This window comes from Dama dama, chromosome 27 (assembly GCF_033118175.1).
Source record: "Dama dama isolate Ldn47 chromosome 27, ASM3311817v1, whole genome shotgun sequence".
NCBI classification, from domain to species: domain Eukaryota; kingdom Metazoa; phylum Chordata; class Mammalia; order Artiodactyla; family Cervidae; genus Dama; species Dama dama.
Genome location: NC_083707.1, coordinates 48,049,427 through 48,074,603, shown reverse-complemented (window position 1 = coordinate 48,074,603; position 25,177 = coordinate 48,049,427). Strand labels below are relative to the sequence as shown.

Here is a 25,177-nt window from a genome sequence, read left to right as displayed (position 1 = left end):
TTGTTTGCCTAATGCTCTCGCAGCCCTCCCCAAAGGCAAACCTCCTGTCGTTTTGTGACGGGTGCCCTTGGCAGCAACCAAAACAAATCCACCAAAGCAAAGAAGGGGAGTGGGGCCGGTGCACTGGGGTTGGGCTGGTATTTGCCCCTGGTGGGAAGCTGGGCACACAGAACTCGTCAGCCTGTCAGGCCCAGATACCATCTCGTTCCTGCTTGGCACGGGTTTGTCGAGCCCATGAGTTCCTCCTTGGCAAAGTCCTCAAAGGGAGAAGCAGCAGGACTGTTCCCCGGGCACTGGAGAAGCTTGCCAGGTGTCTGCTCTCCCCTCCCATCCACTCTGGGCCCTGTCTTCGCCCCATGACGCCTCTCTGCTGACCTCGAGGGGCATTGGAATTTCTCCCACAGGATGGAGCACACACTCTTGGGGGTCCTGCCGTGGCCCTGCTTTGGTTTGGGGCTGCAGAGGTGGGCTCTGAGCTGGGAGTTGATGTGTTTGACATGTTCATGTGGCACTTCATATGTGTCAGGGGCTGTTCTGAGCACTTTACACATGTTGACTCAGGTAATCCAGCCAACAGCTTTACAGATGAGGAAACGAGGCAGAGAGAGGCTCAGTTCAGTTCAGTTCAGTCGCTCAGTCATGTCCAAGTCCTTGCAATCCCATGGACCGCAGCCACGCCAGGCCTCCCTGTCCATCACCAACTCACGGAGTTTACCTAAACTCATGTCCATTGAGTCTGTGGTGCCATCCAACCATCTCATCCTCTGTCATCCCCTTCTCCTTCTGCCTTCAATCTTTCTCAGCATCAGGGTCTTTTCAAATGAGTCAGCTCTTCGCATCAGGTGGCCAAAGTATTGGAGTTTCAGCTTCAACATCAGGCCTTCCAATGAACAGTCAGGACTGGTCTCCTTTAGGATGGACTTGTTGGATCTCTTTGGTGAGTCCAGACCTCACTTAAGGTCACAGAGGCGAGCCATGCTGGAACCAGGATGCAGAGTCTGTCTCCAGAGTTCCTGTTCTCATTGAGGATTCCAGGCTGCTTTTCTGCCTGGGACAACTAGACTCTTGCCATTCCAACAAGTATACAGTTTCAACCAATCCGGCTCTCCACTTCCTCATCTATAAAATGGGGATGATGATATTAATCATACATTAATGCTTCAAATAATGAGAAATGTGAAGGGCTACACAGACTGGAATGCAGGTTCTTCTGTGGCCACATGTCAGCTGAGGCCGATTCATCCCACTGTTTACTTGTCCTCCATATATCAGTGGACTTTGGAAGCAATGACCTTGTGAGACCAATGATTTTCCAAGGGGAATGCTGGATATCTTTGCCCGTAGTGACCTTCCCATGTTCAGGCCCAAACCAGACATACTGTCTATATGTGTTTTTTTTTTTAATTTCTATTATTATAGTATTTACCTGGTTCTTGCTATGAATGCCCCTGTTTATTGAAAAACTCTTCTCAGTGAGTACCCCCAGTTATTATCTCAGACAAGAGGCATGTAAAGGAAGCCCGCTGAGGTCCCCGGAGCTCTGCTTGCTCAAACTCCGTGGCTCCTTTTGCCCCCGCCCACCCCTTGGAACCCCAGCATGACCACTCACGACCACTAATTAATTTCAGGTAAAGTTCTGGCTGGTGTTGAGAAAATGCCATATTCCATCCACCCCAGCACATAAGGCTGGGAAACCCTCCGAGTGAGAGGTTGAAACGGTGCCTGCAAAACCGCGGCTGAGGAGGCCCCTGAAGGGCCCGCTCTCCCCGTCCCCAACCTTGTTCTCTCCTCTCCACTATCCAGCAACAGCCCACACCAGGAAACAGGAATTTTCTAGGCGGGCATTCAAACTTCATGTTAGAATTTTACAGTCCCTGTTGATTCTAATATCTTAATTTTTCCTAGTCAAAACAAGGAAAGGAAAAAAGGTATGATGGTGAAAACAGGCTTAATTGGAGTTCAGGAAATGTTATAAGGCTTTTCATCCAGTGTTTGGACAGTGCTTGATGTTCTTAAGAAGGCATATAGAATTAACTTTGACCAACTGTAGCCACTCACACCTGGGGTCAACATCAGCCAATGGAAAATGAATAGTGGCGCATTCATCACAAGGAGACAGCAAGGAGATAAAATGATAAGCTTTTTTGTACACTGTACTTTTTAAAAATGCTTTCTTTTACGTACAAGATTTAACTTGATTTTCACGAAGATCCTATAAGGCAGGATTTGTCCATCTGACAGACGGGCAAACTGATGCCTGGAGAGGGAAGTAGCAAACCCCAGAGAATAAGAAAGCAGAGCCCCGCAGGGCTGGCATATTGCCCCCTACTCTTGACTCTTGGCATCTTGGTTCCACATCTAGGGCTCTGCTGGATCAAGCACACAGATCTCACCAGGGTTCATCTCAAGCCTGGCTGCCATCTTTGCTCTTACTTGCCCTGTGCCTCATTTTTCTTTCTTACTTTCAATGTGTGTTTATCTTGCATTGCAGGCATTCTTGTAAGCTGGCTCAAATCCTTCGAAACAAGACAGGTTGTAAATGTACACATTCCTACACAGGATGTCCTTGTTAATCATTTCATAAAGCCTCGCATGGATGAGGTATTTGTGGATTAGTCAATAGCTTCTTTTGTAACCTTAGACACACCCTGTTTCCTTGGGGGTGAAGTGAGGGTGTAGGTCTGCAGGACCCCTGAGGAGCCTTGCAGCTCTGACGGTCTGAATATGCTTTTATTTCCAGCCTTGTTAGTCCCATAGTTCAATTCAAGGTAAAGAAGGATCTAAAAATCTGGTTTTTCTAGTATAGCCCTGTTTGCACTGAACCAGTGGCTCTCAGTCTGGGTAGAGGAGCAAAACCTGGAACCTAGGAGCATTCCCCTTCCCGCACTGAGATGACTACACCATACCAATGTTACAGCGTTGAGACAGAAATAATTTAACGTTTCCGAGAAACAAAGCTCGTGTAACATAAAGAATGTTAGAGGTACAGCGAAACCTCATTTATTTGCCTACCTCCTCTCTCTGGGACACAGCCAAGAATCTGAAAGGAAAATAAGACCATGCTGAACCACCAGAAGAAGTCATTGAGTACATGCTTTCATACTCACTCCCTGAGGCCCACGTCACGCAAGGGCCGATTTGCTCTTGTTTTATGGCCAATTGTAACAGGCTTGGTTTTCTAGTTTCAAACCTATATGGGACCGGATAGAACAAATGAGAATATGGGGTAGAGTTCTGTATTGACTCCTTCCAGGAGTCAGCGCTGGCTGATGACTGGCACTGCCAGGGGAGGGTTTCTTTCGCTTCTGTTATGCAAACTTTTTCCGATTGTTTAAGCAATTCCCATGAAAAGACTAGGACTTGAGCATTTAGCAGTGACAACGTGGCTTGCTTAATCTGAGTACACAGATGCCAGCCAGAGGCACCTGCAGGTGAGACTTGAGATGAGGTGGCAGAAAGTACAGGGATGGGGGTGGGGGGGCAAGGGCACCAGGGAAAATGCTCACCATAAAATGGCTAGAGAGGAAAATGGGGTGAAAATCTGCCTTTATTGTAGGATAAAATCACCCTTCACACAGGGGAGTTTCCTTGATACATGGATGTTACTTTCAGGATCAAGAAACACAAAGTTTTATTCTCTGAACTGAAAGAAAATGTCAGGCCCAGGATGACTGAAGGCGGGGGCAGGGGAGTGAAGGCTCTGGAAAGTGTATGGCATGGATTTTGGAGGCTGCCATGGACGATGAGCCTGGCTTCTGGGACGTGGGCACCAGTCACACCTCCTGGGAGCTCACTCTCTCTGGTCAAGCTCAGCTCTCATCCTGCCCTGGAGAATAGCCCCAGGACTCTGAGTGCGGAGGGTTGCCCCACCCAGAAGAGAGTGTCCCTCTTGCCCGGGGGATCCCGGGTTCACTGGGTCATTTGTGAGGGGATCGTCTCACCCTCCCAGGGCCTGGGATCGGCCCAGACTGTTTCCTCCTGGTTGTTCAGCTGGAGCTCCTCATCCCTGGTTACACCTGCTGGTGTCAGCATCATGCCTCCCTGACCCCTGCTACCTTACTTGGAACACTGGCTGCAGCCTCTGCCCCGAAGGCCTCTCAGACTCTGTGTCCAGCTTTGGCCTCTGTACTTGACAAGACTTATATGCTTCTCCATTATAGGTTTTTCCACCCTTGACCCTGAATCAGGGCTGTGACCCTGTCCACCCCCACCCTCCTAGTTCCATCCTAGGGGCTGGCTGTCTCTCTTGCACTTCATGTGTCCCAGGCCCTAGGGCTTCCAGAATCAAGATCAAAACCCAAGAGAGGGGCGGAGCTAAAAGGACCATGGATTTTAATCGAAGGGGCATACTCCTATCTTCACCTGACCCTGCCAGGAACATTTTCTGGGGTAGTGAGCTTTGGCCTCAAAGACTATAGCCAAATTTCAAAAAGACATGGGCCATACCTCTGATTGTACCCTGGAGTGACTGACTCAGGGGGACTGAGTCACTTACCCTGGCCACTTTCTGGTGGGGCTTTTGTAACTCTAGATTTGGGTCATTCATCCCTATCTTGGTGCTGCCTGACGCATAGCTACCATCCGTGTGACCTTCCTCCCTCCCTTCCTTCTTCCCCTGTCCCTCCATCACTCCCTTCTTCCCTACTTCCTTTCCTTCTCTTCTCCCCTCTTTCTTTTCTTTTGACCTGGGCCTTTTCCATGCCCCAACCATCAGGCCCAACGAGACAGCCAACCCCTGCACCTCTGTGCCCTGCATGGCCCAGAAAGAGACAGAGAACTGAAAAGAGCAGGGGTGCCGTCTAGCCTTCCTCCACTCACCACTGACATCAGGCAGGTTATCTAAACCTCCTTGGACCTTAGCACCTGTATCTGTAAAAGGGATCCCCCTGATACCCTGGAGGCTCATTGTCAAGGATGGAATTAAAATGACTCTACAGCCTTTTGTGTACTGTCTGACTCAGATGCTCAGTCAATGGGAGGTATGACTATAATTACTATTAATACTACCAGCACACTTTTTTCACAAGTATTGACAATAAACCTGGATAATTTCAAGTATATTCACTAGACTATTCCTTTAAAGGAGAAGAGAACAGTAGGGCCAAGCTACTCAGGGTCCAGCCCTTTTGTGGAAGACAGAGATGGGGTGGATTACTGACCACACGACACGACTGCTCTCAAAGGCTGTCTAGAGCCCTAGCTCCATGACCCAGCCCGGCTGGCTTCCGGTACCCACTGTTCCACTGGCGGCTGTTTGCTCTGGGGCTGGTGACTTCACATCCCAGGGCCTCTATTTCCTCTCTTGTAAAACAGGAGGTATAGTGCTGCCCGAATCACCAGCGCTGCTGAGAAGTAAACAAGATATTGCTTGTAAAGCACTTAGCACAGTGCCCGACACCCACTAAGTGCTCGAGAAGGGCTCACTGTGATTGTTTTCAAAGGCGTCCCGTCTTACGCAAGAGATGGCTCTGGAAAAGTTGTGAAACCAAATCCCATTTTCCCACTGACTTTGTCACTTCACAAAAAGCTTTATCTTTGCCTCTGATCATTCTTGGAGGGCAGTGATCTGAACACCTCAGCAGCAGGTTTTCCAGCTCCTCCCAGCTCCACCAGCTCCACGTCACGCAGGAAGAAAGAAGAAAACAGGTGGCACAAATAGTAACTCTTTACTGGGTCTATTTGCTATCTATAGATCTGTTCTATCGACTGCTTATCAATCATTTATCGTTAGAAATCATCTATCAATTGTCTACCATCTACAATCATCTATCAATCAATTTATCACCTACCTACGTATCTACCTACCATCTACCTATCTGAGAAGGACCATCTATAATTATTTCGTCTCTTTTTACCATGGGTAAAAAATATGTGTGTGTGTGTGTGTGTGTGTGTGTGTGTATGTGTAACTCAGGAACAAAGTTTGTATTTCAGCTGACTTTAACCTCTCGTTTTAATTTTGCTTTGAAATTTGGAAGGGGAGTGGGATCAGTTAGAAACCTTTTTGAAAATCTGAACACACTGGGCTGTCTGTCCTGAGAAAGAGCATACTCAGATACTCTTGCAGTTTTTTTCTTATGGTCTAGCTGAGGGGTTTAAGACCCACCGAGATACCCGGTTAAGGGCCCTGCCCAGCTTTCCTCTGGAAACAACCCCTGTCCCCATAGCAGCAGGTGTCTGGCCAGGGATGCTCTCAAGTCCCTCAGACTTGAACTCCCTAATTCGGCCCCAACCACCTTCTCGCTTTATCTTTCCTCTTGCAGCATCCACTGCTCTGGCCAGTCTGGCTGGCCTTTGTCTCTTTCCTTGGCTGTCACCTCACCTTTGTCCCACTGCTTCCCCACCCATTTATTTACATCTAACCCGAAGTTCAAGTATGTGACGATTTCCTTTGAACCATAGGAGGAAGGTTCTCGGAAGGTGGCGAGCTTGAGAGAGGAGAGGCCCCGGTTTTAGAAGCAGAAAAACAGTGAAAAGCCCTGAAACGTGAGCTTCTTGGGCAGCTGACATCAGAGCTGGCAGGGAGAGGGAGACAGAGAGGGAACCATGCGCCGGGCTTGACGGCTTCCCTCCTGCCTGGTTGGAGATTGGGAAAGCCCGTAGCAGCAAAATACCCTGGCTGGTAAATAAGACATCCCTGAGTTCTTATCCCCAGTCTGGCATTGACTAAGTGTAACTTTAGACGGGCCACAGGTCACTTCGACAAGTCCAGCCTCCGTTCCTTATCTTTAAAGTGAGATTGTGGAAATACTGGCAGCTGCTGTGGTGAAACTGACACTCTTGAACATTGCCAGGTTGGCCTCAATGTGCAATATTTTTTTGGAAAATGCAAATTAGTGCTATATATTAGGAGCCATGAAAATGTTCATATACTTCCCATCCTTTCTCTGAGAATCTAAGACAACAATCCAAAATATGGGGGATGTTCATTCATAAGAATGTTCATACTAGTACTACCTATAATATGGAAAAGCTCCGAGTGTTCAAGAGGACGGAGTGCTTATGTATGCGATATTGTGTCCGCTCGCTGGTGCTCTATGCAGCTGTTAAAAATGGTTGATGTAAAGAATCATGCTTAACGTGCGATCTCTGCTCCGCACCCCCACCCTCAGCACACACCCAAGGACCTAGGTGAGTGACAGTGTCTGCACAGCACTGGCTCTCAACCCGGGGCCACTCGCCAGCAAGGCCAAACCAATCGGTTACCCGCCAGCACTGCCTCTATCCCCTCAGCGTGGAAGCCCCAGCATTAGTGAAAATGGAGACTTGGGGTTTAGATTCTGATTCAGTGGTCTGAGGAAGGGTTCCAGGAATCTACGTTGCAACCAGCAGTCCAGAGATTCTAGCAGAGGATCGGAAGTCCATCTTCTGAGTGACAGCACCACGCTCCAACCGCTGCAGTCCATACTCACCTGCAGAACACAGTGCAGGCTCTTACACCTTTTTGTTCTTCAAGGGGGGCTTTCCTTGCGGCTCAGCCGGTAAAGAATCCGCCTGCAATATGGGAGACCTGGGTTTGATCCCTGGGTTGGGAAGATCCTCTGGAGAAGGGAAAGGCTACTTACTCACTCCAGGATTCTGGCCTGGAGAATTCCATGTAAATGTAAAGTGTTTACCAAGGACTTTACTGGTCCTAGAATTCACTGCCAGGTGAGCCTGCTAACTCTAACGGGCAGATGGCTACTTAAGGTAGGCCTTGGGATATCCCAAACAACATGGACAGCCTCAGACAAGGGTCTGCCCTAATGTTTTCCCCCCGTTATGATTAATGGGACTTAACCTTCTGTCTCACTCTGATTTCTCCCACTCTACTCAAAGTCCAAAAATATTCTGAGCTACCTCATGCACTTTTGCAGGATTAAAAGTGATTTTTAACAGTGGTCTTTGTGACCTGGGTTCAAATCCTGGCTCTGAGCTGCCATTCTCTAAAAGGGGAATAATAATATAGAGACTTCATAGAATTGTTGCTGAGGGTTAAAAAAAATGATGCCTTAGTGCTTGCAGCTATTATGATTATCATTATTTTCCTGTCCTTGGGGGTTAACAGTGAGTCTTTTCTCTGATGTGGTCCTTGTGGGAAGGCAAGGCCCTTGTTTTGATCTCCATCGTGACCATTCAGTTCTGCCTTGTTCTCCCATTCATCCTACAGACCTACCCTTGACCTTAATGAAAATGCCAGCTTCAATGAGTGAAGGTCACTGGGCTGACCATCCAGCCTGGTTGGCTTGTCTGGCCCTCAAGAAGGATCGTGGGCTGTGCTAACCATTCTCAGCACCACCCCCCCCCCCACCCCCGGCAATAGTACCCTGACCAGCACAAGGGGAGGGGTGAGGCCACCCCCTGCCTGAGCACCTTGGGACCATTTAGGGCAGACACTTTTCTGGAGGGTGTTGGAGCCCTGTTCATGGCTTCATCCAACAGAGAAGGGGCTGGTGTATAGCCCTTCCCCAGCAGTCATCCAGCCCAGCTGCGGGCCCCTCTACTCACCAGTCTCCGTGCACAGTACACCCACACGAGCGTGCCCGCGCACACACAGCCCTGCATCATCTTCCCCATTCCTGTCACCACCCTTCCTCCTCCTGGTCAAACACCAGCTAAGGGACAAGTGGGCATCCATGTTAATGCCCAAGGGTATCAACAGTCTGATTGGGTTAGGCGGCCTCCCACATTTGCAGGGACCCAGGAAGGATAGGCCAACTTTCACCTTATTTACCAAAGAAAATTTGGGTCGAGGCCAGAGTTTGTAGCCGGTATAGCTTGCACCTCAGCTGCCTACGCTGCCTAGACCCACAGGGGCCTGTCTTGTAAGGGTCATTTACTATTAGGTAAGTTAATTGTTTCTCGAGGTTGAGATTCTTAGTTCCTTTTTTTCTCTTCCTTTCTTTCCTCCTTTCCTTGTGTTCTCTCTGTCTCCCTCCCTGCCTTCCTTCCTTTCTTGCTTTTTTTAGTATTCTGTGCATAAATATCCCCTTAAAAAAAAAAAAAAGACACTGCTAGAAGCACAGAGTTAAGCCGTCTCCTTGCTCTGCAGTTAAGACTAGGTGACTGTGCTGGGGAAGACAGTGCCGGGAACACTGGGCAAGGAGTCAGCCGGCTGGGGTTACATGCAGCGTCTTCACCACTGTGCCCAGTACGACCTCGGGCAAGTCACCTCCCCACCCCCAACCTCACTGCCTCACGGTCTGTGGGAGCTAGAAATCCGGCTCTCCCGGCCCCTGGGGGGTGGGGATCAAATGAGGTGAGAGGCCGTGGGCGACAAAGAAGGAAAAGACGAGGGACAAAGACTTGGCCTCACCCAGCTGACTTCATGGTAGATGGTTATCTGCTCATTGTCTCTCCCCTACTGGAAGATCAACTCCATGAGGATGGAGACGTGACATGTGAAGGTGTCGCGTGATGTGTTCGCCTTATAGCCACGGCCGAAGCAGTGGGGGCCACGGGGAGGCAGTCCGTACACACCTCGGAAAGGAAGGAGGCCGGAGGGACGGAGGAACGGACGAGGGGCGTTGCCTCCCCGGCCGGAAGTGTAGCCCCTTTCCGGCCACTGCCCCCACCGGCCAAGCCCTCCTCCCTGGACGCCCGCCCCTGGCCTGCTGCGGCGGTGACAGGCCCAGTCACCCAGAGCACCAGCTGCTCTGCTGAGGCTCGCGGGCCCTCCCCTCCTCCCGAGGGCGCCGCACAATACAATCTTCCGGGAGGGCGAGGCCCCAGCCCCGAGCCGTGAGCCCAGCTTGGCCGGGTACTTCCCCCTCACTTCCCCGGAGACAGCAGTTCCGGCACCCGGGCACCCTGTGCTCAGCCTGAACCTCCTCTCAGAGGCCCCCACCCGAGGCCAGGACTAGCCCCAGCTAGTCTCCCAGCCTACCTGAGGAGGCGGGGAGGGCTCCCAATACCCGGCCACCCTCACTGGGCCTCACCTTCTTCTCCAGTGCCCACTGGACCAGGCAACCAAAGGCCAGGGGCTTCCCCAGATCACCTCTGTGTGCTTGAAGAAGTCAGGGAGTTAGGTCAAGGTGACCGGCCAACTGCAGTGGGTCCTGGGTGTTGCATTTGCCACACTAAGACCCAGAAGCAGAAGTGAGTGCAGCTCTGGCCACGGGCAGATTCGGATAAACTTTGTGACTGTATAAGCTTCGCTTACATTCAGTCGTGGCTCCCTCTCTGTTCTCGATGCTCAAGAGCCGATGAATTGTTATCTCACATTGGCATTCTAATACATGTGAATAAAATCTGATCTGAGGATCAAAGTGATAGAGCTGCGTGATGACAGGGACATCCTTGTGAGCATAGTACAAACCGGGGAATTCAGAGGAGTGAGGACTCCGCTTGTGGTACACAGGAAGCTGGGCTGTGTTGGAAGAGGCCAGGTGCGTCTGAAGCGGCCCCTTTTTGCTCCAGCCAGTTTAGTTTTCCTCAAAATTTAATTAAATGTTTAATTAGACATTTGTTGAATACCTAAGAAGTGCAAAGTCGGATGTCAGGTGAAGCTGGTGTTTAGTGAGGCAGTTGGGGGTGGGGGGTGAGGACTGTCCGCTCCAGTTGGGGGGAGATGGGTGGGTCGTGGCCACTGAAACACTTAAGAGAGACTAGGGGTCCTGCCCTGTGGTGGTCGCATTGCCTCAATGTGGTGGGATTATGGGTCACCTTCTCATCTGTTTTTTCAGCTATATCAATATTCTCTTTCAAATTATATACTCATATACATAAGTTTTTATAAGAATATTAATCTCAGGAGAGTTTTGCATCTCTGATTTCAAAGAGCTCCATTCAGCCGCTCACTCACTTTTTAAGCTAAGCCTCAGTTTCCTCATCTGCAGAGTGGGACTCAGGGTCACTGTGAAAGCCAAGCAGCGTGATGGGTGTAGAAGCCATGGACACCCAAAAGCACTGCACGCACAGGCCTCCTCAGAGGTTGGGCCCTCAGACGTGGTGAGTCGGGGGAGCATGGCTGTTGGCTGGTAATCCCCAGATAAAATCAGCCCCGACTAGGTCTCCTGCTGGTTCACTTCCGTGTGGTCCTGTTTCCACGCTCGTGTGGCAGCCTGTGCAGAGGTGGGGAGGGGTGCAGGGGGAGGAGTGCTCAGGAATGTGAGAATGCCATAGTCCTCATGAGCTGATTCGCATCAAGAATCAGCCGGGGGCCAACAACGGACGCGAAACCTTCCCGAAGCCCTTTCGCATACCTGACAGCCAGGGTTCTCGCCTTGTTTATTTATTGGCACCTACACTTTTATTCTCTGAGGATGAAAGACAGACTGGCTGCTGAGTGTCGACCTGGTCAGGCTTCTGGTCATCATCTCACCCCTAGTTCCCCCGCAGTGAAGTCACTCAGTCATATCCGACTCTGCGACCCCACGGACTGTAGCCCACCAGGCTCCTCTGTATTTGTCAGGAGGCTAACCTGTATCAAATCTGTTTTTTGTTTATTTGTGTTTTTCAGGTATGTTTTTGTTGTTGTTGTTGTTTAATTGCTAAGTTGTGTCCAACTCTTTGCGACCCCTTGGATGGTAGCCTGTCAGGCTCCTCTGTCCATGGGATTTCCCAGGCAAGAATACTGGAGTGGATTGCCATTTCCCTCTCCAGGGGATCTTCCCGACCCAGGGATTAGACCTGGTCTCCCGCATTACAGGCAGACGCTCTACCCTCTGAGCCACCTGGGAATCGTTCCCCCGTACAGAGGATGAAGATGAGGATGGGGGAGGGCGGGTGACACCTCCAGGGCCACGCAGCCTGCCAGTGGCCGAGCCAGGACTAGAGTCAGTCCTCCTGTCTCGTGGATCTATGGTTTTCTCTATAAGCATTTTTTTCCCCCAGTGTATTTGTCAGGAGGCTAACCTGTATCAAATATGTTTTTTTTGTTTGTTTGTTTATTTGTATTTTTCAGGTATGTTTTTGTTGTTGTTGTTGTTTAGTTGCTAAGTTGTGTCCAACTCTTTGCAACCCTTGGATGGTAGCCTGCCAGGCTTCTCTGTCCATGGGATTTCCCAGGCAAGAATACTGGAGTGGGTTGCCATTTCCTTCTCCAGGGGATCTTCCTGACCCAGGGATTGAACCCAAGTCTCCTGCATTGGCAGGCGGATTCTTTATCGATAAGCCACCAGGGAAGCCCAACTATATACAGTGAAAAAGACATACAGCGTCCCCAGCCCACAAGCAGCCTCTGTTCCAGTGGGAGGGATGGTCAAATAGAGTTCAATGTAAAGTGGAGTCGCTCAGTCATGTCCAACTCTTTTCGACCCCATGGACTTTAGCCCACCAGGCTCCTCCGTCCATGGAATTTTCCAGGCAAGAGTACTGGAGTGGGTTGCCATTTCCTTCTCTAGGGGATCCTGACCCAGGGATCAAACCCGGGTCTCCCACATTGCAGGCAGACGCTTTACCGTCTGAGCCACCAGTTCAATGTAAACATGACATCAAATATAAGCATGCAAGCTGCATGAGTGCTTTGACTAAGGGTCAGAAACAAATAATGGGGGAGGGGGCGGGTTTTCTAATTTATCTGTGGTAGTCAAGGAAGCCTTCTCTGAGGAGGTGACGAATCTTCATGACCTGAGGTAGGAGAGGGCAAGGCAGGCCAAGGAAGTTCCCACAACAGGAAGGCAGAGGAACTGGTGTGTCTGCCTGTGACTGGAGGATGGGGTGGGAGGTGGGGGTGGGTGTGGAAAGACAGGCAGGGATTTCTCTGTGCCTCGTGGGCCGTGGAGAGCCATCTGGACCACATGTTAAGTGCTCTGCGATGTGACCAGAGGCACGTTTGGAGATTACCTGGGCAGTGCTGGGTGGAAGGAGCAGGACAGGAGTGGGGGCAGGGCGGCCAGTGAGGGGTCCTCCCTGCACAAGTCATGGGCAGAGGGGTGATGGCTAGGGTCGTGGGGGAGGAGGCAGGAAGAAGGCAGATCCAAGATCTGCTTTGGAGATCTGAGTCTTGCACGTGGATGACTGGCTGGAGCAGGATTGGGGGGCAGGCGGCGAAAGGAGGGAGGCAGCAAGGGTGACTCTGGGTTTCCAGCTTGAGTAACACTCAACCCCGGGGCTGTGTGCATCCTCTAGGGAAGACTCGCTCTTGCGCTTCACCAAAGCCTAACCTCCATCTCAGCCTCCTCCTGGCCAATAACAGCCTCTCAGTTCAGTAAGAGCCATTACTCTGCCTGTTCAGCAGATGGGGAAACCAAGGCACACACACCAGCAAAGCAAACTGCTCCTTAGGGAGCCAGTTGTACGAACCAGACAAAGAGCCAGAATCCAAGCCTGGGGTCAGCTTCTGGGCAGCAGTGTCCAAAGACCCAGGTGTTATGTCCAGTGGTTATGATTTATCAAGCCATGTGACCTCAAACAAGAGATATGGCCTCTCTGAGCCCTACTTTCCTCATCAGTAAAGGGGAGAGGATGAAAGGACCTATGTCCTAGTGTGGCTGCAAGGATTAAGTGAGGGGCTAGATGCTCCGTATCTGGCAGTGATTAGTGTTCTCAGATGACACGGCCTGTCTCTGTGTCCACCTCTCTACACACGTGTATACGGACATTCAGTAAGTGTGCATGCCCAGACAGAAGCTGTCTGCCTGCCTGCATCACAGCTGAGGATCGGGCACCACTGAAGTTGCAAGTTGACGGTAGCCAATTTGCTGCCTGTGCTTCTGTTTAGCCTTCTGAGCCATTGCTTGGTGGTTGGAGCAGGAGCTTTCATCCGCCCTGGAACAAGAGTGTGTTGTGGGTTTGGAGGCAGATGTGGAAGGCAAGGCGTCTGTAAGCCAGCCTGTTTCCAAGTGCTCTGACCGACCTGACCCAGGAAGGGGGTGGGGCGGGAAGGAGGGGGAGAGGGGGTGAGTAAGAGGGAGGGGGCAAGAACCACCTCCCCAGAGGAGAGGCACAGTAACAGATCTAGAGTCTGGCCCGCCCTGAGCCCCTTCTGTGTGGCTGTGGGAGCCTCTCTCGCCAACCCCCACCCACCCGCCAAGACTCCTTTAGGTTCCTGTTCTCAGGAGGCAGCTGGTTTGGGGGCTGAGAACAGGGGAGAGGCGAAGCTGGAGGGGGGGCTGGGGCAGGGCTCCCCACTTTTTGCCCACAGCCCTTCCGAAAGGGCGGGTCCCAGCCTAGCACGCACACACAGTGATTAAGGGGGAGGGTGCAGTGACATCCACTGTCCACCGAGGTACCCAGCCAGTGGGCTGGACTGTGGCCAGCTCTCCCCCGGGGCTCTTGGCTGCAATACAGTCAGCCCTGGCACCACCCACTGGCCTAGTCAGACACTCCTTCAGGTCCAGGGGCCAGAGCCCTGCTAGGAGGAGCCGCCTAGGGGTAGGCTGGGCTGGGCACGCAACTCTCCGCCACCCCTCCCTGCAGCCTCCTTCCTCCTCCCCTTCTGCCCACATCCAGCTCCAGCTGGGTTTGAAAGAGGTGCTCCAATCCTCCCTCCCTCCAAAGCAGGCCCTGCCCTGTACTCTCTCCTTTTAGCTGGAAGTTGTATCCATAAACTGGGTCTCCCTTGTCAGCCTGATGGTTTATCCCCTGGGAGAACCCCGTAAACCCGGCCAGCTGCCCTGTCCCCTAGCCGTCACTCCCGCCCCTGCTCACAGCAGCACAAACTTCCAGGCCCAAGGGACCACTTCCGGGAGCCCTCTCCCCCCACCCAGGAGTTCTATCTTCATGACTGCAGGACCCGGTTCCTTAATGGACCCCGAAGAGTGCTCTGTGGACCCTGCCCCACGCCGATGAGCCCCCGGTGCTTTATCTCTTCAGAAGACCTGAGGCTCCGAGGGTGGCACCCCATGGCGCCCCACCTCCACCCAGGCCGCCAGAACCAAACCTCAAGTTGTGGGCGCACAGCCAACACCTCTGGATTGATCCTGACTCCATCCAGGTCATGCGTTGGCACCTTCACCCACGGTGCCTGGGAGTGGAGTGTGGAGTTGCGCTTGATTGGGTATTTCATTAGCGCCTCTGTGGACAAAGGGATTTGACTTTTCATTCTTTGGTTTGGGTGTTCCGGGAGTTTTTGATAAAAAGCTATGGAGTCATCCAGTCTTGGAAACTGTCCACCTGCTCTGATTAAGCACCTTCCCTTCTGACCTCAGTGCCCGGTTCCCTGACTTCGCACCCCCCCCCCCCCATCCCTTCCCCTCCCCTTCCCTCCCCTGCCTTCCTCAGCCCTCCCTGGTTCCAAACCTCTCTGCCCCGCAACAGGCTGCTATCCGTGACCCCCTACCATACAGAGAAGATCTGACAAACTCCTTCCAGCCCTTTGTAGGGACTCTTGCCCCGAACCCATGGGTATTTACAGTTTTAGAACTACACAGAGAGAGAGACCCTTCCTGCCTTCCTGAAGCAAATTTGCCTGCCTGGAGCAGGCTCTCTGCTGGGGCGTGGCCCACAACGGGATGAATCATTAACGCTGGGATTTCAGGCAGGGGGCACCTGCTGGAGGAGGCATTTAAGTCTGAACCATTCTTCCTGGCATGCTGCAAACCCTCTGTCCCATCCTTGGCCTTCATCGACTGATGGATCTTTGGGGTTTACCTTTGGCTTTGGGGTGCTTTCGTGTTGGTGGTAGAGGTGGTGAGGTCCAGGCCTCTCTTTGGTCTCATTTCTTTCCTGCTGATTCTCCATCTCACACCGGGGAGCTGGTCACCAGGGAAGAAGTATTCCCCCCACCCCCACCCCCTGCTCCTCCCCCACTTCTGAAAACTGCCAGCCTAGGTACCAAGGAGTTCATGAAGGTCCCGCCCCCACCCCACCAAGTGAAGGACAGTTATTGGGGAAGACGGCTGACAGCAGCAGGCGCCTCCTAGCTGGCAGTTTTCGAAAAGGGTGTGGTGTGTGGTTTCAAGGAACAGTTTGGGCAAGGGCGCCCTGCCACACCTCTCTGGGATTGGTGGCTGGCCCACCCCAGATGTGGACTGTTGGGTCTCTGGTTGGCATTTCTGACTCAGTCTTAGAAAGGAGCAAAGCCAAAGCCAGTCTGGTGATACTGTGTTTGTTGTTGGGGAGGAGCAGCCATAGGCACCCCCGCCTCAGGCCTCCGGACTCCCTCTGGGCCAGGTTCCCCTGGGCAACCCAGTGGAGGGTTCTCTGCCTACTTCCTGCACCTCCCTCTTTGTCACTTGCCACTTGAATGCTTGCTGTGCAGTGTTTTATTTGGTAAGTTACACTCACGACCCTTTAAAGAGAAAACATATAATTCCAGTAATTTTATTGGGCTCAGGTTTCAGGCAAATGGGAATCAAATTGCCTCTAAAAATAAAAGACATGCAGAAGTGGGGGGGGGGGGGGGGGTAGACAGTGACAATGAAAAGCCACCCCTGATTTGAGATTAAATGGTAAGGCATTTTGTGAAATATTAGAGAAAAAAAAACAGTGAGACCCAGGAGGAAAGTGGGGGGCGGAGAACTCCCCCATCACCCTGCTTTCATTTTTGCATTCCCTTTGAGGAAAGGGCTTACTTTGCGTATCACAAAGTGAGGAGTAAAGCGCGACTGGTAAAATTGGTCCCGGTCCGAGCTCAACAGTACAGGTGGACGAAAAGGGGCTGCCTGCCAAATACTTCTGGTTGGAGGGAGGGGTGGGAGTGCTCTCTCAAAACCACTCCTGGAATGGCTTAACTCGCCCTGCACGAATCAATGACAACCTCCCGCCGGCTGCGGCAGGCTCCCCTGAGCTGCGCTGCCGCGTGGATTCCCAGCCCGGGACCCTGGCGGCGCTCAGGACACGACCCGGGCACGAGCGGCGTCCCCGGGGCGGCCAGGTGGGTTTGCCGCGGCCTCGGGACCGGACCGGACCGGACCGGACCGGAGCGGGCGTGGGATGGGCTCAGGGCTTTGGGCAGGCGGCCCTGGGTGGAGAGGGGTGGGGATTGGCGGGGGTTGGGGGTCGGGGGAGGCCCCTCGGGCGCCAGGCGGCTGCGTCCCCTCTCCAGCCGCTGCGGGCGTTCGCGCTCCATCGCGGGGACCCCTGGCCCGGGTGGCGGCTCCGACTGGCGCTCGCGCGGCTCGGGTGGCTGCGAATGAGAGGAGTTTCAGAACCGCCCTGGGGCTGGAGCCAAGTGTGCTGGGGCCCCCGCGCTTATGCAGGGGCCCGCGGCGAAACGCCGGAAAGAATCAGGGACTCGGGGTGCAGCAACTCTGCTCGCGATCCCCTCGCCCGCCGCCCTCGCGGCAGGTTCTGGGGTGGCCGAGAGGGGACAGCGGAGTCCGAGCGGCACTTCGGAAGGCAGTGGCCGATGAACACTGTTAATTTCAATACCTTGCTCCCCGCCCCCCCCCCCAAAAGCTCGCCTCCTTCCAATATCAGGCGCAAAACTTGGTTGGGGATGGGGGTGCTGTGGAAGCCAAGGCAACTCCTGGCAGAAGTCAGGACAGGGGCAGGAATGAAGGGGGGAATTGGCACAAGTCGCTGGGCAAGCCGGAGGGAGTCCAGCCGCGGTCCCTGGGCTGAATCGCGAGCAGAACAGGGTCGGTGGGCGTCGGTGGGCATAGAGCTAAGCCGGAGTCCCCGAGCTCGCTCGCGAGGCGGTCGGGTCTGCGCGCTCTGACCCCCCTCGCCCTCCCGAGCGCCGGGTTCCCTGCAGCGGCCACCGGCTGGCCTGGGAGGGACTGTGGAAAGAGCGCGCACCGCTCCCCAACCCCCAACAGCCCAGCGCGGTGCCCTTTTCGTGTCTGTAGTGAGGGCTCTGAGGGTCGTCGGGTCTGGTCGTCCTGGTTTCTGGCCTCTGCTGTCCCGGCTGGGGGCCTCTGCCCTCTTTCTTAACCCGGGGACTCGGCTCTCTGGGCACAGGAGGCAGCCTCGTCGCCGCGGTTCATTGGCCGACTGGGGGCGTACCCCTTCCAAAGCCCTCCAAATGCAGAAGTATGAAAATGTAAAGGAAGTGGTTGAAACAATCAGGCAGTTTTTCTCCAGAGTCAGAGAAGATTGTGTGGAAGGGGAGGGAGAGGAAGGGCGAAGGCCCTGCCAGGTTCAAGTTTCAGCTCCGCTCCTTCACCCGGTTTTAAGTCCTGGGGATTAGAACCTCCTCTGGTTAGATCCCCAGGAAGAGAAAGTAGCCCAGTGCCACCCTCTCCCCTTAAGGCCCAACCTGGGCTGAAAGGGAAAAAAACCCTGCCCTCCTAAAAGATGACTGAGTCAGCCTGTGCTCTGTCGTCTGGGCCTGATATTTGGAACTGTTTCCTTAGTTCTCCCAAACTATCACCCAGGGACGGCCCCCACGGCTCTCATCACCCCCTTTTCACAGGAAGGGGCTGGAAGCCCCAGGGGCCAGGTGAGGCCAGCGCTCCTTGCACAGAACCACCGGCCGCTAGTGCCACCTAGGCCCAGAGGCCTCCAGTGTGGTTTCCAGAACTTCACAAATCCGATAGACTGGGGTTCCGCCAAACACCTCGCGGGACCTGCTGGGAGATTCGGAAAGAACTCCGTCCTGAGCCGCCGCCGAGGGTCCGCCGATACTGATGAATGAGGCTTGCACAGAATAAGCAAAGCCTAGGGCGCAAGCAGGGTGACTTGGAGAGACGGCAGGGAGAGCCAGTGTGGAAAATGAGAAGAGGCGCTTTGGCAGCCAGAGAGGTCGCCAAAGGCTTCAGTTAAGAGGAGGCACTGGGGCAGGACCCCGAGGGAGGGAGACAGAAAGAGCACAGGCCTGGAGGTCATAGAACCTGAGGCTCATCCTGCTGTGTCAAGACTGGGAGATAAGCCAGAGAGGTTCCCGGCAGGGAGGAGAGGGAGGGGACATTCAGAGACCATCGTCCATGTACCAGGTCCTGTGCTTGGCATACGTCGTCTCCTCTAACCTGCACAGCACATAAGTTAGGAAACGTTAGCTTCACTTTGTAGATGAGGAAACTGAATCTCAGAGGGTTAAGTCAGCCACCCAGCTACTTGGTGACAGAGCCAGGAATCCAAGCTACCCCTTCGACCACCCATCTTTTAGAATGTTGCGTTTTAGTTGAGGAGAGAGGACTCCATCGCTCTGGTATAATTGTTGTACAAAAATAGTATGTGTTACATCCAGTGTTCACTTTCTTGAACCTGAGTTTCTTTCCATTCAATCAGTTGGTCATTTATTTAGCAACTGTTAGGGAAGCCTGGCGTGCTGCAATCCATGGGGTCACAAAGAGCCAGACACCACTGAGCGACTGAACTGAACTGATCTGATATGGTCTACTGTGTGATTTCCAAGCACCATGCTAAGTGTCTGGCGTACATTAGTGAGGGGAATCTGACCTGGTCTCTGGCCTCTGTCAACGGGAATAGTATTTGTAATAGTGCATCCTTTGGTGACGTGAGCCCGGCAGGGTCAGACACTGGGAGAGGAGAGTGGGCGGTGAGTACTGAGCGAATGAAATGAGACAGTATGTGGGGAGGTGCTCCAGAAGCACGGCCACGAAGAAGGAGAGGCAGCAGGAGGCCTGGGGGAAGGAGAGGGGTGGGCGGTTGAAATGATGAGTATCCCCAAGCTTCAGTCATGAGGACTGGTCCTTGGCTCCAGGAGACATCATGGTATGCACAGAGTGCCCGTGAAGCTGATTGAGACCCTGCCATTCAGATTATTGGTTTATCATTATGGGTTCTGAGATGAGACTTTAGTTTTGGCACATCCCAGCTGGAGATGACAAGAGCCCCATGCTGGCACCTCTCTGCATCCGTGCCAGCCGGGCAGAAAGCCACCCCAGAGCATCATCCCGCTGCCCCCACCCCCGTTCCGCAGTGGCTGGGATGGCACTTGCCATCCTCTTAGAGCTGCAGCGGGAGCGCCAGTCCCCGCATCCTACCACTGGGGAAGCTTGTCCGTGTTCACAGCACTTGGTAGCGAAACCAACACTAGAACCCAGGTCTCTGGACTGTCCAGAGCTCTCAGAGCAGCTCACACCCTCCTGCCAGGGTGTATCAGGACTCAACTGAAAAGCTCGTGCTCTCTCCACTGTATCTCCACTCACAATGCCATTTCCCCCATGTTCCTGTCCGTCTCCGTTTCAGCTGACCTGACATATCTGTCCTAAAAAAATGGTTCTCAGATGAATCTTTGAGAGCCAGAATGGCCATAAATATTCCAGGACATTTGGCCTGTTAACTTCTTCCATCTTGGATGGTGTAATAGGCGTAAGAGAACCACCTTAAGAATTAACTCTCACTTTTGTGAGGAAGGTGAACTGATAAATCTTGTCTGGAAGCTAAGTCACTCTGAAGAATGCTCTGGGGCCTGCCTTCTTCGGAACTGATACCCACTCTTCCGGGGAGGATGGTTTTCCTCTTCCTTTTTTTTTTAAAAAGAAAATCTCTTGGGTTTGAGGTCACGAGATCATATTATGCTCGTTTTGATGTCATGGCGCCAGAATAAAGGCATTTTCCCCCCAATATTGAGAAGATCGGTCCGGTCAGAGCGGTGAGCCCCTGCCTGGCTGTCCTGTGTTTACCGCGATTGCACAGGTGGATAATTGCATGGGGATGTCTGTTTGCTCAGCGCTTGCTCAGCCGTGCAGCCCTACAGGTTGGGCCAGGGAGAGAGCTGTTCAGTTTATTTTCCTTTGGCTGGGAACTGCGGAGATGAATAGAGGGAGGGGAATCTAGGGTTGAGAGATTGTTGCCAAGAGCAATTTGGAGTCTCCTTCATATTAGTCAGAGATTGTGTTTTTTCCCTTCTGAAGCTGCTCGCTTCATAGTAACTTCCACGAAGGATGTTTTTCCATCTTTGTGCGCGTGTTCTTGTTAGTTTTTGTTTGGATTTTTAAGTCTCTGGACTTCTCATGACTTAGCAAAAAAAAAAAATTGATGATAATAACTTGGAAAGTGGAGTTTTGACACGAACCATTTGTATTATACATTGTGCATGTCGTTGCTTAATACATTTGAATACTGAGAGACCCTGAGATACCACCATGGAGAAAGATGAGTAATTTCTTCAAAGGGAGGGTTTATCTCCAGTGGCTGACTTTCAGAGTTGCAGCGTAATTTAACTTTTCCTGTCTCCATTTTGAGCCCATGTTCAGAAAGAGCAGAACGTGTGCTCTCCTGTCTCACTCCCTTCTGTTCCCTTTGGGAGGCCCCCTCCTCCCGGGCCTTTGCTTGGAAGGGGACCAGCCAGAGTGGGCCTCCTTCCCTCTCCTCGTCCCCCGGTTCCCCTCCACCTGCAGGAGGCCAGCGAGCCAGAAAGAAGGGAGCTTCCCCTGGGGTAAGAGCTCTTTCCCAGGGGTGACCTGGCTCGGGTCACGTGAGGTGCAGGATGGGAAAGCTGGCACAACCGAAGTCTGCCCTTCCTAGGCCAGAACCCCAGGGTGGGATGTTCTTCATCACTCAAAAAGTGAGTTTATCCTCCAAACAAATTGTGTAGAGCAACACCGAGACACCACACTGGAAAAAATTGCCTAATAATAGAGTACATGGTCAGTGTCGGCGTTTTCAAATGAGATACAAACCAGAAGCAAATGTATATGTGACCTTCCCAAATAATGTCATAGAACTGAACTTGGCCTACGGGAGAATTCTGCCTTGCCTGCAGACACACATGTGCACATATGTACGCTCACAGCTCTTGCTTTTTTGGCTGTGGATTCTCGCTGGTAATTCTGTTGTTTCTGGAGCTAATGGGTTGATTCATTGGTTTTGTGGAGCTACTGGTAAAAGCAAGAGGTGACAATGACCGCAATTCCTGTTTCCTTTAAGCCTTAGGGAAGTCTAGCAGAGGATGCCCTCTAGTCAGCAAAACCTAAACAACAGGGACTTTTCTAAGGTTTGTTTTTCTGTTTTGTAGCAACTTTATTGAGATGTAACTCACATACCATACAGGTCACCCACTTAGAGTGTACGAGTCAATGGTTTTTAGTATATTTACAAGGTTGTGCTACCCTCACCACCATCAATTTTAGAATAGTTTCATCACAACCGAAAAGAATCCCATAACCAGTAGAAGTCACTCTCCATTTCACCCTGACTCCCCAGGTCTAGGTCACCAATCATCTACTTTCTGTCTCTAAATATATTTGCCTGTTCTGGACATTTCTTATCAGTGGAATCATAGAACATGTGGCCTTTTGTGATTGACTTCTTTCGCTTCACATAATGTTTTAAGGTTCAACTGTACTGTAACATGTATCGCTATTTTACTTCCTTTTATTTCTGAGTCATGTTCCTCGTATGGATATATCACATTTTTAAAATTCAGTCATCCCTTGATGGATAGCTGGGTTGTTTCCATGTTTGGCTCTTATCAGTAATACTGTGAACTTTTGTGTGCAAGCCTGTGTGTGTGTGGCCACAGGTTAGCATTTTCTCTTGGATATATATCTGGGAGTGAAATTCCTGGGTCAGATGGTAACTCTTTTGGGAAACTGCCAGACTGTTTTTCACAGTGGCTGCACATTTTACATTCCCATCAGCAGTGTGTAAGGATTCCAGTCTCTTGATGTCTTTGACAGCATTAATTGATAATATCTGCTTTTTAAATTGTAGCCATCCTGTTTTCTAGGCTTATATGCTCAAGGAGGCCACAGTCAGGAAATATTCTGGAATCCATGGTCACGTTTGCTTGCCATACCTATAGTGAGATCCGTTTATCTCAACTTCTTGATCATCCTTCCCAGCCTGGTGTTTCCCCCGCACATCACAGACCTCTCACCAGGTTTCTGCTCTCAGTCTCTGTGGGACAGTGCGGGGTCCCGTGGGGGACGCAAGGGTCGGTGCTCTCATTCTGTCTTACAAGGAGTGCTCCAGAGAGCCCACTTCCTCAGCCCCACTTTATCCAGATGCAGCTGCGGATGGAAAGGTAGGCCCGGGAAAAGGAAGAAATTGACCTGAACAGAAGTGAGTGTGACATCCATTGGACAAGCTGTCCAATGTGCAGGGCTCTGGTGGAGGCTCGACTAAGATCATGACTTTTTTATTGCATTAAATGACCCCTTTCGGACCACAAATAAAACTGTTAGAGAGCTAACATCTTAACCAGGTGGCAACTCAAGACCTCTTCATTCCATTCTTGTTTGGGCCCCAGCTGCCAGCAGGATCCACTGATTCATCCAAAACCACTTGGTGTGGCTGGGCGCTCCATTTCTCAGTGGTATTTCAGCTGCATAATGAAATAGTCTTTTGCCCCATTGTCGTACCTATGGGACTGACTGGAGTCACACTCTCGACAGAGATAAATGTGAGCCAAGTGGTACAGTGGGACTCACCTAGTTTGAAAGACTGCCAAAGATTACAAAAAAATTACCCTTTTACCAGAATATGCTAGAATCGCTGTCAGTGTCATCAAGTTCAATATAAGCAAACCCCAGCACCAGAAATTAATTCCAATAACTTCTTGGAAATCATTGTCAGGCAGCTGGGATCAGATCTTGCTACTAATTTACTCTTCACCTGCAAATGAGTGCTTAATCCAGCAGTGCCTAAACCTGACGCCTGTCATCTGTGAACCTTTTAAAGATTATATGAGCCAGGATCCCACCAAAGAGGTACTGAAGTAGATGCTCAGCAGAGGGGACCAGGTACTTGGAGGTGGTTGTGATGGAGCCTGAGAACACAGTTTGACCTCTCTCGGCCTCGGTTTCCTTGCTTGGAGTTGGATTAGACGGGTATCTCCAAGGGGATTCACAGAGCTGATTCAAGCAGAACAGTTCTGGGTGCATCTGTTTTTGCATGAAACTTTATTTGTACAAGGGGGTTTCTGCTGCTGGAAAAAAAAAAAAAAATGCAGAGAGCCCTTGAGTGGATGGTTTCTGAATTCAGTTATGACAATTCTGAGTGTCACGTTCTCTGAGGACAATTATCACAACTTCTTGGAGGAAGATTTAGCTGCAAGTGGCAGTTACTTGATAAGGGAGTCGTGCTCTTTGAGGGCCCCCACTGCCTGGCTGGCTGTGTGCACAATGGTGACAGGGTAGAATTTGACTTGGCAGCCCTTTCTTCTCCCAGCCCCCTTGGTGGCATCCCTACCCACCTCCCTTGAAGCCCCCAGAGCTTTCCTCCCCTTCTACCGCTGTTTCTAGTAGTGGCCCAGAGTGTCAGTCATTTGTTCATTCATCCATTTAGCCATTTCCCACACACCTCCTATAGATGACAAATTGCCTAACACTCTGTTTCTATCCTCGAATAAAGTGCCAGCACGTTTTAACCAGAGAGGCAGTCTAACGCTAACCCCTAGAGGGGCCATTTCAGGGCTCCTTGATTTGGATGGAGGGTTTTAGAGAGGCCTGGATTCATGACACATGGGGAGGGCGGCCTCACCTCTTACCCTGTTTTCAAGCTCTGCTCCCCACCCTCCCCCACTGGGGCTCCACCCTCAGCAGGCAGCTCAGAAAAGTGCTTCTGTCACCCCTGGTCTCAGCCAGAGACGTGCCCTCCTCCTCAACATCCGCCCGCTCCGGAGAGGCGGCAGAGGAGGGGAAGGGAGGGCTGGTTTATTTGGAGATCCAGCCCTTGGCACCCACCCCAACACCCCTGACTGGACAACTCACCGGACAGCTGTGCCCGAGGGACTGAAGTAATCGGTGTTTATTAAAGCTGTTGGAGGGTGGGGGAGCAGGCTGGAGCGGGGGGGACAGTCACGGATCTGCCCCCTGAGCAGAAAGGCCAGGTGAGGCCCGGAGTCCGCACCCGCCCTGCCTTCCTGGTGAAGACACACACACACGCTGGGTGACATGAGAGCCACTGCTCTGGAATGATTTGAGAGAATTATTTTTTTCCCAATGAAAGAAGAACCTTGAAGGTTTATTTGAATGGGGATGAATGTCTCCCTGGCCTGGACCTGCAGAGAAGGAGAAATTCTAGAAGGGTAGAACTTTCAATAAAAGGAAACAGGCTTGATCCGCCTCCCGCTGACCTGTGGGGCCTCCTCTGTTGGCAGCCTAGCTAGAAGGGAATATGTTTGAGGCAGTTTCCTGGGCACTGCTGTATCTTCTTTTGGATGGTGTGTATGTATAGGGGTGTGTATGTGTGTATCTTTGGTGAACATCCCGCTCTAAGAGTATGGACTGCCTATGCTTTGGGGTTCTCACCAGGTGATGGAGACCCTGGGAAACCATGAAGACCCCCTGAGTATATGTTCCGCTGCTAGTTTTTCCTCATTCCCTTTTAGTGATACTTGTGCAGGACAGCGAAGCTTCTTTTCCTGGTCCTGACATGCTCTTCTTCCACTGTTCGGATTCTTCCACCTGCATGGAGCCTGTCCATTCAGAAGTCACTCTGTACTCCAGAATCACCCCAC

The 25,177-nt window shown here is 51.9% G+C and overlaps 1 protein-coding gene across 3 annotated transcripts in view; it reads left to right on the top strand.

Moving 5' to 3' along the window:
* Positions 1-25,177, top strand: part of ZBTB7C (zinc finger and BTB domain containing 7C) — a 300,342-nt gene that overhangs the window by 176,776 nt on the left and 98,389 nt on the right. The window contains exon 1 of one of the 3 annotated variants that reach the window (XM_061130875.1): positions 16,618-16,738. The exons of the other annotated variants lie outside the window; for them this stretch is intronic. The gene's annotated coding sequence lies outside the window, so the exon portion shown is untranslated. Of the gene's footprint in view, positions 1-16,617; positions 16,739-25,177 lie in introns of those variants that run through there. 3 annotated transcript variants of the gene reach the window in all.